This window comes from Aegilops tauschii, chromosome 5 (genome assembly GCF_002575655.3).
Source record: "Aegilops tauschii subsp. strangulata cultivar AL8/78 chromosome 5, Aet v6.0, whole genome shotgun sequence".
Classification (NCBI taxonomy): domain Eukaryota; kingdom Viridiplantae; phylum Streptophyta; class Magnoliopsida; order Poales; family Poaceae; genus Aegilops; species Aegilops tauschii.
In genome coordinates, this window is record NC_053039.3 from 354,612,101 (window position 1) to 354,624,423 (window position 12,323).

Here is a 12,323-nt window from a genome sequence, read left to right on the forward strand (position 1 = left end):
CAAAGATAATGGGACAAAAGTCATCTTGTGGGGAACCAAGAACAAGAAAATCAGTAGGGTATTTTATTTTCCCACACAAGACTTCAACATCTCTAACAATCCCAATTGGTGATATAGTGCCTCTATTAGCAAGTTTAATAGTAACATATATGTCTTCTACCTCTGCGGGTGTTATGTCATTCATAATTTCTTGATATAAGGTATAAGGAATAGCACTCACACTAGCACCTATGTGTTGGGAAACGTAGTAATTTCAAAAATTTCCCTACGCACATGCAAGATCATGGTGATGCATAGCAACGAGAGGGGAGAGTGTTGTCCATGTACCCTCGTAGACCGAAAGCGGAAGCGTTAGCACAACGCGGTTGATGCGTCTTCACGATCCGACCGATCCAAGTACCGAACGCTCGGCACCTCCGAGTTCAGCACACGTTCAGCTCGATGACGTCCCACGAACTCCGATCCAGCAGAGCTTTGCGGGAGAGTTCCGTTAGCACGACAGCGTGATGACGGTGTTGATGACGCTACCGACGCAAGGCTTCGCCTAAGCACCGCTACGATATGACCGAGGTGGATTATGGTGGAGGGGGCACCGCACACGGCTAAAAGATCAATGATCAATTGTTGTGTCTCCAAGGGGTGCCCCCCTCCACATATATAAAGGAGTGGAGGAGGGGGAGGGTCGGCCCTCTCTATGGCGCGCCCTAGGGGAGTCCTACTCCCACCGGGAGTAGGATTCCTCTTTTCCTAGTAGAACTAGGAGCCCTTCCAAGTAGTAGGAGTAGGAGAGAAGGAAAGGGAAAAGAGAAGAGAAGGAAGGAGGGGGTGCCGCCCCTCCCCCTAGTCCAATTCGGACTAAGCCTTGGGGGGTGGGCAGCCTCCCTCTCTCTTTCCCCTAAAGCCCAATAAGGCCCATATACTCCCCGGCGAATTCCCGTAACCCTCCGGTACTCTGAAAAATATCCGAATCACTCGGAACCTTTCCGAGGTCCGAATATAGTCGTCCAATATATCGATCTTTACATCTCAACCATTTCGAGACTCCTCGTCATATCCCCGATCTCATCCGGGACTCCGAACTATCTTCGGTACATCAAAGCACATAAACTCATATTACCGATCGTCACAGAACTTTAAGCGTGCGGACCCTACGGGTTCGAGAACTATGTAGACATGTCCGAGACACGTCTCCGGTCAATAACCAATAGCGAAACCTGGATGCTCATATTGGCTCCCACATATTCTACGAAGATATTTATCGGTCAAACCGCATAACAACATACGTTGTTCCCTTTGTCATCGGTATGTTACTTGCCCGAGATTCGATCGTCGGTATCTCAATACCTAGTTCAATCTCGTTACCGGCAAGTCTCTTTACTTGTTATGTAATGCATCATCCTACAACTAACTCATTAGTTACATTGCTTGCAAGGCTTATAGTGATGTGCATTACTGAGAGGGCCCAGAGATACCTCTCCGACAATCGGAGTGACAAATCCTAATCTCGAAATACGCCAACTCAACAAGTACCTTCGGAGACACCTGTAGAGCACCTTTATAATCACCCAGTTACGTTGTGATGTTTGGTAGCACACAAAGTGTTCCTCCGGTAAACGGGAGTTGCATAATCTCATAGTCATAGGAACATGTATAAGTCATGAAGAAAGCAATAGCAACATACTAAACGATCAAGTGCTAAGCTAACGGAATGGGTCAAGTCAATCACATCATTCTCCTAATGATGTGATCCCGTTAATCAAATGACAACTCATGTCTATGGCTAGGAAACATAACCATCTTTGATCAACAAGCTAGTCAAGTAGAGGCATACTAGTGACACTCTGTTTGTCTATGTATTCACACATGTATCATGTTTCCCGTTAGTACAATTCTAGCATGAATAATAAACATTTATCATGAAATAAGGAAATAAATAATAACTTTATTATTGCCTCTAGGGCATATTTCCTTCAGTCTCCCACTTGCACTAGAGTCAATAATCTAGTTCACATCGCCATGTGATTAACATCAATAGTTCACATCTTTATGTGGTTAACACCCACAGTTCACATCGTCGTGTGACCAACACCCAAAGGGTTTAAAGTCAGTAATCTAGTTCACATTGCTATGTGATTAACACCCAAAGAGTACTAAGGTGTGATCATGTTTTGCTTGTGAGATAATTTTAGTCAACGGGTCTGTCACATTCAGATCCGTAACTATTTTGCAAATTTCTATGTCTACAATGCTCTGCACGGAGCTACTCTAGCTAATAGCTCCCACTTTCAATATGTATCTAGATCGAGACTTAGAGTCATCCAGATTGGTGTCAAAGCTTGTATCGACGTAACTCTTTACGACGAACTCTTTATCACCTCCATAACCGAGAAATATTTCCTTATTCTACTAAGGATAATTTTGACCGTTGTCCTATCTACTCCTAGATCACTATTGTACCCTCTTGCCAAACTCTTGGTGAGGTACACAATAGGTCTGGTACACAGAATAGCATACTTTATAGAACCTATGACTGAGGCATAGGTAATGACTTTTCATTCTCTTTCTATTTTCTGCTGTGGTCGGGTTTTGAGTCTTTACTCAACTTCACACCTTTGCAACACAGGCAAGAACTCCTTCTTTGACTGTTCCATCTTGAACTAATTCAAAATCTTGTCAAGGTACATACTCATTGAAAAGCTTATCAAGCATCTTGATCTATCTCTATAGATCTTGATGCTCAATATGTAAGCAGCTTCACCGAGGTCTTTCTTTGAAGAACTCCTTTAAAATACTCCTTTATGCTTTCCAGAAAATTCTACATCATTTCTGATCAACAATATATCATTTACATATACTTATCAGAAAGGCTGTAGTGCTCCCACTCACTTTCTTGTAAATACAGGTTTCACTGCAAGTCTGTATAAAACTATATGCTTTGATCAACTCATCAAAGCGTATATTCCAACTCTGAGATGCTTGCACCTGTCCATAGATGGATCGCTGGAGCTTGCACATTTTGTTAGCACCTTTAGGATCAACAAAACCTACTGGTTGTATCATATACAACTCTACTTTAAGAAATCCATTAAGGAATGTAGTTTTGACATCCATTTGCCAGATTTCATAAAATGTGGCAATTTGCAAACATGATTCGGACAGACTTAAGCATCGCTACGAGTGAGAAAATCCCATCGTAGTCAACACCTTGAACTTTGTCAAAAAACCTTTTTCGACAAGTCTAGATTTGTAGATAGTAACACTACTATCAGCGTTTGTCTTCCTCTTTAAGATCCATTTATTTTCTATGGCTTGCCGATCATCGGGCAAGTCAATCAAAGTCCACACTTTATTCTCATACATGGATCCCATCTCAGATTTCATGGCCTCAAGCCATTTCGCGGAATCTGGGCTCATCACCGCTTCCTCATAGTTCATAGGTTCGTCATGGTCAAGTAACATGACCTCCAGAACAGGATTACCGTACCACTCTTGTGCGGATCTCACTCTGGTTGACCTACGAGGTTCGGTAGTAACTTGATTTGAAGTTACATGATCATCATCATTAGCTTCCTCACTAATTGGTGTAGGAGTCACAGGAACAGATTTCTGTGATGAACTACTTTCCAATAAGGGAGCAGGTACAGTTACCTCATCAAGTTCTACTTTCCTCCCACTCACTTCTTTCGAGAGAAACTCCTTCTCTAGAAAGGATCCATTCTTAGCAACGAATGCCTTGCCTTCGGATCTGTGATAGAAGGTGTACCCAACATTTTATTTTGGGTGTCCTATGAAGACGCACTTCTCCGATTTGGGTTCGAGCTTATCAGGTTGAAACTTTTTCACATAATCATCGTATCCCCAAACTTTAAGAAACGACAGCTTAGGTTTCTTACTAAACCATAGCTCATACGGTGTCGTCTCAACGGATTAGACGGTGCCCTATTTAATGTGAATGCAGCTGTCTCTAATGCATAACCCCAGAACGATAGTGGTAAATCGGTAAGAGACATCATAGATCGCATCATATCTAGTAAAGTACGATTACGATGTTCGGACACACCATTATGCTGTGGCGTTCCAGGTGGCGTGGGTTGCGAATCTATTCCGCATTGTTTCAAATGAAGACCAAACTCGTAACCCAAATATTATCCTCCACGGTCAGATTGTAGAAACTTTATTTTCTTGTTACGATCATTTTCCACTTCACTCTGAAATTCTTTGAACTTTTCAAATGTTTCAGACTTATGTTTCATTAAGTAGATATACCCATATCTGCTCAAATCATCTGTGAAGGTTAGAAAATAACGATACCCGCCGCGAGCCTCAACACTCATTGGATCGCATACATCAGTATATATTATTTCCAATAAGTCAGTTGCTCGCTCCATTGTTCCGGAGAACGGAGTCTTAGTCATCCTGCCCATAAGGCATGGTTTGCAAGCATTAAGTGATCCATAATCAAGTGATTCCAAAATCCCACCAGCATGTAGTTTCTTCATGTGCTTTACACCAATATGACCTAAACGGCAGTGCCACAAATAAGTTGCACTATCATTATTAACTTTGCATCTTCTAGCTTCAATATTATGAATATGTGTATCACTACGTTCGTGATCCAACAAACTATTTTCATTGGATGTATGACCATTGAAGGTTTTATTCATGTAAAAAGAACAACAATTATTCTCTAACTTAAATGAATAACCGTATTGCAATAAACATGATCAAATCATATTCATGCTCAACGCAAACACCAAATAACACTTATTTAGGTTCAACACTAATCCCGAAAGTATAGGGAGTGTGCGATGATGATCATATCAATCTTGGAACCACTTCCAACACACATCGTCACTTCACCCTTAACTAGTCTCTGTTCATTCTGCAACTCCCGTTTTGAGTTACTAATCTTAGCAACTAAACTAGTATCAAATACTGAGGGGTTGCTATAAACACTAGTAAAGTACACATCAATAACATGTATATCAAATATACCTTTGTTCACTTTGCCATCCGTCTTATCCGCCAAATACTTGGGGCAGTTCTGCTTCCAGTGACCAGTCCCTTTGCAGTATAACAAAGTTTATATACCCTCTGATTTGGGGATCCTTCTTTTCTGCACTTCCCCTTTATCCAATCTCTCCGTACTTATTCTTGTTAGCAGCAGTTTACGTATTCGAAATAGCGAAGCACTTAGTCTCAGGCTTAGGTCCAGACTTGGGCTTCTTCACTTGAGCAGCAACTTGCTTGCCGTTCTTCTTGAAGTTCCCCTTCTTCCCTTTGCTCTTTTCTTGAAACTAGTGGTTTTGTCAACCATCAACACTTGATGCTTTTCTTGATTTCTACCTTCGTCGATTTCAGCATCACGAAGAGCTTGGGAATCGTTTCCGTTACCCCTTGCATATTATAGTTCATCACGAAGTTCTAGTAACTTGGTGATGGTGACTAGAGAACTCTGTCAATCACTATCTTATCTGGAAGATTAACTCCCACTTGATTCAAGCAATTGTATTACCCAGACAATCTGAGCACATGCTCACTTGTTGAGCTATTCTCCTCCATCTTGTAGGCAAAGTACTGTCAGAGGTCTCATACCTCTCGACACGGGCATGTGTATGAAATACCAGTTTCAACTCTTAGAACATCTTATATGCTCCGTGGCGTTCAAAACATTTTTGAAGTCCCGGTTCTAAGCCGTAAAGCATGGTGCACTAAACTATCAAGTAGTCATCATACCGAGCTTTGCCAAACGTTCATAACATCTGCATCTGCTCCTGCAATAGGTCCGTCACCTAGCGGTGCATCAAGGACATAATTCTTCTATGCAGCAATGAGGATAATCCTCAGATCACGGATCCAATCCGCATCATTGCTACTAACATCTTTCAACTTAGTTTTCTCTAGGAACATATCAAAAATAAAACAGGGGAGCTAAACGCGAGCTATTGATCTACAACATAGATATGCTAATACTACCAGGACTAAGTTCATGATAAATTAAGGTTCAATTAATCAAAATACTTAAGAACTCCCACTTAGATAGACATCCCTCTAATCATCTAAGTGATCACGTGATCCAAATCAACTAAACCATGTCCGATCATCACGTGAGATGGAGTAGTTTTCAATGGTGAACATCACTATGTTGATCATATCTACTATATGATTCACGCTCGACCTTTCGGTCTCAGTGTTCCGAGGCCATATCTGCATATGCTAGCCTCGTCAAGTTTAACCCGAGTATTCTGCGTGTGCAAAACTGGCTTGCACCTGTTGTAGATGAACGTAGAGATTATCACACCCGATCATCACGTGGTGTCTCGGCACGACGAACTTTGGCAACGGTGCATACTCAGGGAGAACACTTTTATCTTGAAATTTAGTGAGAGATCATCTTATAATGCTACCGTCAATCAAAGCAAAATAAGATGCATAAAGGATAAACATCACATGCAAACAATATAAGTGATATGATACGGCCATCATCATCTTGTGCTTGTGATCTCCATCTCCGAAGCACCGTCATGATCACCATCGTCACCGGCGCGACAATTTGATCTCCATCGTAGCATCGTTGTCGTCTCACCAACTATTGCTTCTACGACTATTGCTACCTCTTAGTGATAAAGTAAAGCAATTACAGGGCGATTGCATTGCATACAATAAAGCGACAACCATATGGATCCTGCCAGTTGCCGATAACTCGGTTACAAAACATGATCATCTCATACAATAAAATATAGCATCATGCCTTGACCATATCACATCACAACATACCCTGCAAAAACAAGTTAGACGTCCTCTACTTTGTTGTTGCAAGTTTTACGTGGCTGCTATGGGCTGAGCAAGAACCGTTCTTACCTACGCATCAAAACCACAACGATAGTTCGTCAAGTTAGTGTTGTTTTAACCTTCTCAAGGACCGGGCGTAGTCACACTCGGTTCAACTAAAGTTGGAGAAACTCACACCCGCCGGCCACCTGTGTGCAAAGCACGTCGATAGAACCAGTCTCGCGTAAGCGTACGCGTAATGTCGGTCCGGGCCGCTTCATCCAACAATACCGCCGGACCAAAGTATGACATGCTGGTAAGCAGTATGACTTGTATCACCCACAACTCACTTGTGTTCTACTCGTGCATATAACATCTACGCATAAACCTAGCTCGGATGCCACTGTTGGGAAACGTAGTAATTTCAAAAATTTCCCTACGCACACGCAAGATCATGGTGATGCATAGCAACGAGAGGGGAGAGTGTTGTCCACGTACCCTCGTAGACCGAAAGCGGAAGCGTTAGCACAACGTGGTTGATGTAGTCGTACGTCTTCACGATCCGACCGATCCAAGTACCGAACGCACGGCACCTCCGAGTTCAGCACACGTTCAGCTTGATGACGTCCCACGAACTCCGATCCAGCAGAGCTTTGCGGGGGAGTTCCGTCAGCACGACGGCGTGATGATGGTGTTGATGATGCTACCGACGCAGGGCTTCGCCTAAGCACCGCTACGATATGACCGAGGTGGATTATGGTGGAGGGGGGCACCGCACACGGCTAAAAGATCAATAATCAATTGTTGTGTCCCCAAGGGGTGCCCCCTCCCCGTATATAAAGGAGTGGAGGAGGGGGAGGGCCGGCCCTCTCTATGGCGCACCCTAGGGGAGTAGGATTCCCCTTTTCCTAGTAGAACTAGGAGCCCTTCCAAGTAGTAGGAGTAGGAGAGAAGGAAAGGGAAAAGAGAAGAGAAGGAAGGAGGGGGCGCCGCCCCTCCCCCTAGTCCAATTCGGACTAAGCCTTGGGGGGCACGCAGCCTCCCTTCTCTCTTTCCCCTAAAGCCCAATAAGGCCCATATACTCCCCGGCGAAGTCCCGTAACTCTCCGGTACTCCGAAAAATACCCGAATCACTCGGAACCTTTCCGAAGTCCGAATATAGTCGTCCAATATATCGATCTTTACGTCTCGACCATTGCGAGACTCCTCGTCATATCCCCGATCTCATCCGGGACTCCGAACTACCTTCGGTACATCAAAGCACATAAACTCATATTACCGATCGTCACAGAACTTTAAGCGTGCGGACCCTACGGGTTCGAGAACTATGTAGACATGACCGAGACACGTCTCCGGTCAATAACCAATAGCGGAACCTGGATGCTCATATTGGCTCCCACATATTCTACGAAGATCTTTATCGGTCAAACCGCATAACAACATATGTTGTTCCCTTTGTCATCGGTATGTTACTTGCCCGAGATTCGATCGTCGGTATCTCAATACCTAGTTCGATCTCGTTACTGGCAAGTCTCTTTACTCGTCATGTAATGCATCATCCTGCAACTAACTCATTAGTCACATTGCTTGCAAGGCTTATAGTGATGTGCATTACCGAGAGGGCCCGGAGGTACCTCTCCGACAATCGGAGTGACAAATCCTAATCTTGAAATTCGCCAACTCAACAAGTACCTTCGGAGACACCTGTAGAGCACCTTTATAATCACCCAATTATGTTGTGACGTTTGGTAGCACACAAAATGTTCCTCCGGTATACGGGAGTTGCATAATCTCATAGTCATAGGAACATGTATAAGTCATGAAGAAAGCAATAGCAACATACTAAACGATCAAGTGCTAAGCTATCGGAATGGGTCAAGTCAATCACATCATTCTCCTAATGATGTGACCCCGTTAATCAAATGATAACTCATGTCTATGGCTAGGAAACATAACCATCTTTGATCAACGAGCTAGTCAAGTAGAGGCATACTAGTGACACTCTGTTTGTCTATGTATTCACACATGTATCATGTTTCCGGTTATTACAATTCTAGCATGAATAATAAACATTTATCATGAAATAAGGAAATAAATAATAACTTTATTATTGCCTCTAGGGCATATTTCCTTCACTATGTCACATAAACCATGATAACAGTGATCTCCTATTTTAACTGAGATGACAGGCATGCCAACAACAGGTCTATGTTTATCCTTTTTATCAGGTTTGGCAATTCTAGCAGCTTCTTCACAGAAGTAAATAACATGCCCATCCATATCTTCTTCCAAGAGATCTTTAACCATAGCAATACTAGGTTCTACTTTGATTTATTCATTAGGTTTAGGTGTTCTAATATAGCTTTTTTTAACCACTATTGAAACTTTAGCATGTTCTTTTATCCTAACAGGGAAAGTTGGTTTCTCAATATAAGCAGAAGGAACAACTGGATCAACATTATAAATTATAGTTTGTTCTTTAATTGGTACCGGTTCTTTGATTTTTTCCTTAATAGGTGGGTGATATTTGAACCACTTCTCTTTAGGGAGATCAACATGAGTAGCAAATGATTCACATAAGGAAGCTACTATCTCAGAGTCAAGTCCATATTTAGTGCTAAACTTTTGAAAAGCATCGGTATTCATAAAAGATTTAAAACAATCATACTTAAGCTTAATACCCGACTCTTACCTTCGTCAAGTTCCCAATCTTCAGAGTTGCGTTTAATTCTTTCCAAAAGATCCCACCGGAATTCAATAGTCTTCTTCATAAAAGAACTAGCACAAGAAGTATCAAGCATGGTTTGATCATTACGAGAAAGCCGAGCATAAAAGTTCTGGATAATAATTTCTCTTGAGAGCTCTTGATTGGGGCATGAATATAACATTGACTTTAGCCTCCCCCAAGCTAGAGCGATACTTTCTCCTTCACAAGGCCAAAAATTATATATATAATTCCGATCACGATGAGCTAGATGCATAGGATAATTTTTTTGGTGGAACTCCAATTTCAAACGATTCCAATTCCAAGATCCAATATCATCGCATAGCCTATACCATGCCAATGCTTTTCCCTTGAAAGATAAAGGGAAAACCTTTTTCATAACTTCATCCCTGGGAAACCTGCAAGCTTGAACAATCCACAAATTTGTTCTACATATATCAAGTGCATATCAGGATGTTCAGTTCCATCTCCTGCATCAGGATTAGCTAGCAGTTGTTCTATCATACCCGAAGGAATTTCATATTCAATATTTTCAGTAGCTGCAGTAGGTTGAGGGGTAGCTAATTTTGGTTCCGGTCGAGGTGAAGATACCCCGAACAAACCCCTCAAAGGATTGTTTTCCATAGTAACAAGTGACAATAAATTTCAGCACACTATATAAATGTTTCCTTACCAAATTCCACTTACCAAAGGCACTTCACTCCCCGGCAACGGCGCCAGAAAATAGCCTTGATGACCCACAAGTATAGGGGATCAATTGTAGCTCTTTTCGATAAGTAAGAGTGTCGAACCCAACGAGGAGCAGAAGGAAATGACAAGTGGTTTTCAGCAAGGTAATGTTTGCAAGTGCTGAAATTGTAAGTAGCGGAGTAGTTTGATAGCAAGATAATTTTGTAACGAGCAAGTAATGATAGCAGTAACAAAAGTGCAGCAAGGAAGCCCAATCCTTTTGAGGCAAAGGACAGGCCAAAACAGTCTCTTATGATAAGCAAAGCATTCTTGAGGGTACACGGGAATTTCATCTAATCACTTTCAACATGTTGGTTCGATTTGTGTTCGCTACTTTGATAATTTCATATGTGGGTGGACAGGTGCTTAGCTGTTGTTCTTACTTGAACAAACCTCCTATTTATGATTAACCCTCCCGCAAGCATCCACAACTACGAGAAAAGTATTAAGAATAAATTCTAACCATAGCATTAAACTTTTGGATCCAAACGGTCCCTTACGGAATAGCGCATAAACTGGGGTTTAAGCTTCTGTCACTCTCGCAACCCATCATCTAATTGCTACTCCACAATGCATTCCCTTAGGCCCAAATATGGTGAAGTGTCATGTAGTCGACGTTCACATGACACCACTAAGGGAATCACAACATACATACTATCAAAATATCGAACAGATATCAAGTTCACAAGATTACTTGCAACATGATTTCTCCCGTGACCTCAAGAACAAAAGTAACTACTCACAAATGATAATCATGCTCAAGATCAGAGGAGTATTAAATAGCATATTGGATCTGAACATATAATCTTCCACCAAATAAACCATATAGTAATCAACTACAAGATGTAATCAACACTACTAGTCACCCACAAGCACCAATCTATAGTTCCGGTAACAAGATTGAACACAAGAGATGAACTAGGGTTTGAGATGAGATGGTGTTGTTGAAGATGTTGATGGAGATTGCCCTCCCCAAGAAGGGAGAGTTGTTGGTGATGATGATGACGATGATTTCCCCCTCCGGGAGGGAAGTTCCCCCAGAGGAATCGCTCCGCCGGAGGGAAAAAGTGCTCCTGCCCAAGTTCCACCTCGAGACGGCGGCGCTCCATCCAGAAAGTCTTCTCCTTATTTTTTCTAGGTCAAAACGACCTATATACCAGAAGATGGGCACCGGAGGTGGGCCTAGGTGAGCACTACCCACCAGGGCGCGCCTGGGATCCCTGGCGCGCCCAGGTGGGTTGTGCCCACCTGGTGGGCCCCCTCTCGTAGTTATTTGCTCCAATAATTCTCAAATATTCCATAAAAAATCCTCGTGAAGTTTCAGCTCATTTGGAGTTGTGCAAAATAGGTAGCCTGACGTAGCTTTTCTAGGTCCAGATTTCCAGCTGCCGGAATTCTCCCTCTTTGTGTATACCTTGCATATTATGAGAGAAAAGGCATTAGAATTACTCCAAAAAGCATTATTATGGATAAAAACATCATAAATAACAATAATAAAACATGATGCAAAATGGACGTATCATGCATCATCCCGCAACTAACTCATTAGTCACATTGCTTGCAAGGCTTATCATGATGTGCATTACCGAAAGGGCCCAAAGATACCTCTCCGATACTCGGAGTGACAAATCCTAATCTCGATCTATGCCAACCCAACAAACACCTTCAGAGATACTTGTAGAGCATCTTTATAATCACCCAGTTACGTTGTGACATTTGATAGCACACAAGGTATTCCTATGGTATTCGAGAGTTGCATAATCTCATAGTCAAAGGAATATGTATAAGTCATGAAGAAAGCAATGGCAATAAAATGTAACTATCATTATGCTAAGCTAACGGATGGGTCTTGTCCATCACATCATTCTCCTAATGATGTGATCCCGTTCATCAAATGACAACACATGTCTATGGTTAGGAAACTTAACCATCTTTGATTAACGAGCTAGTCTAGTAGAGGCATACTAGGGACACTGTGTTTTGTCTATGTATTCACACATGTGTCAAGTTTCCGGTTAATACAATTCTAGCATGAATAATAAACATTTATCATGATATAAGGAAATATAAATAACAACTTTATTATTGCCTCTAGGGC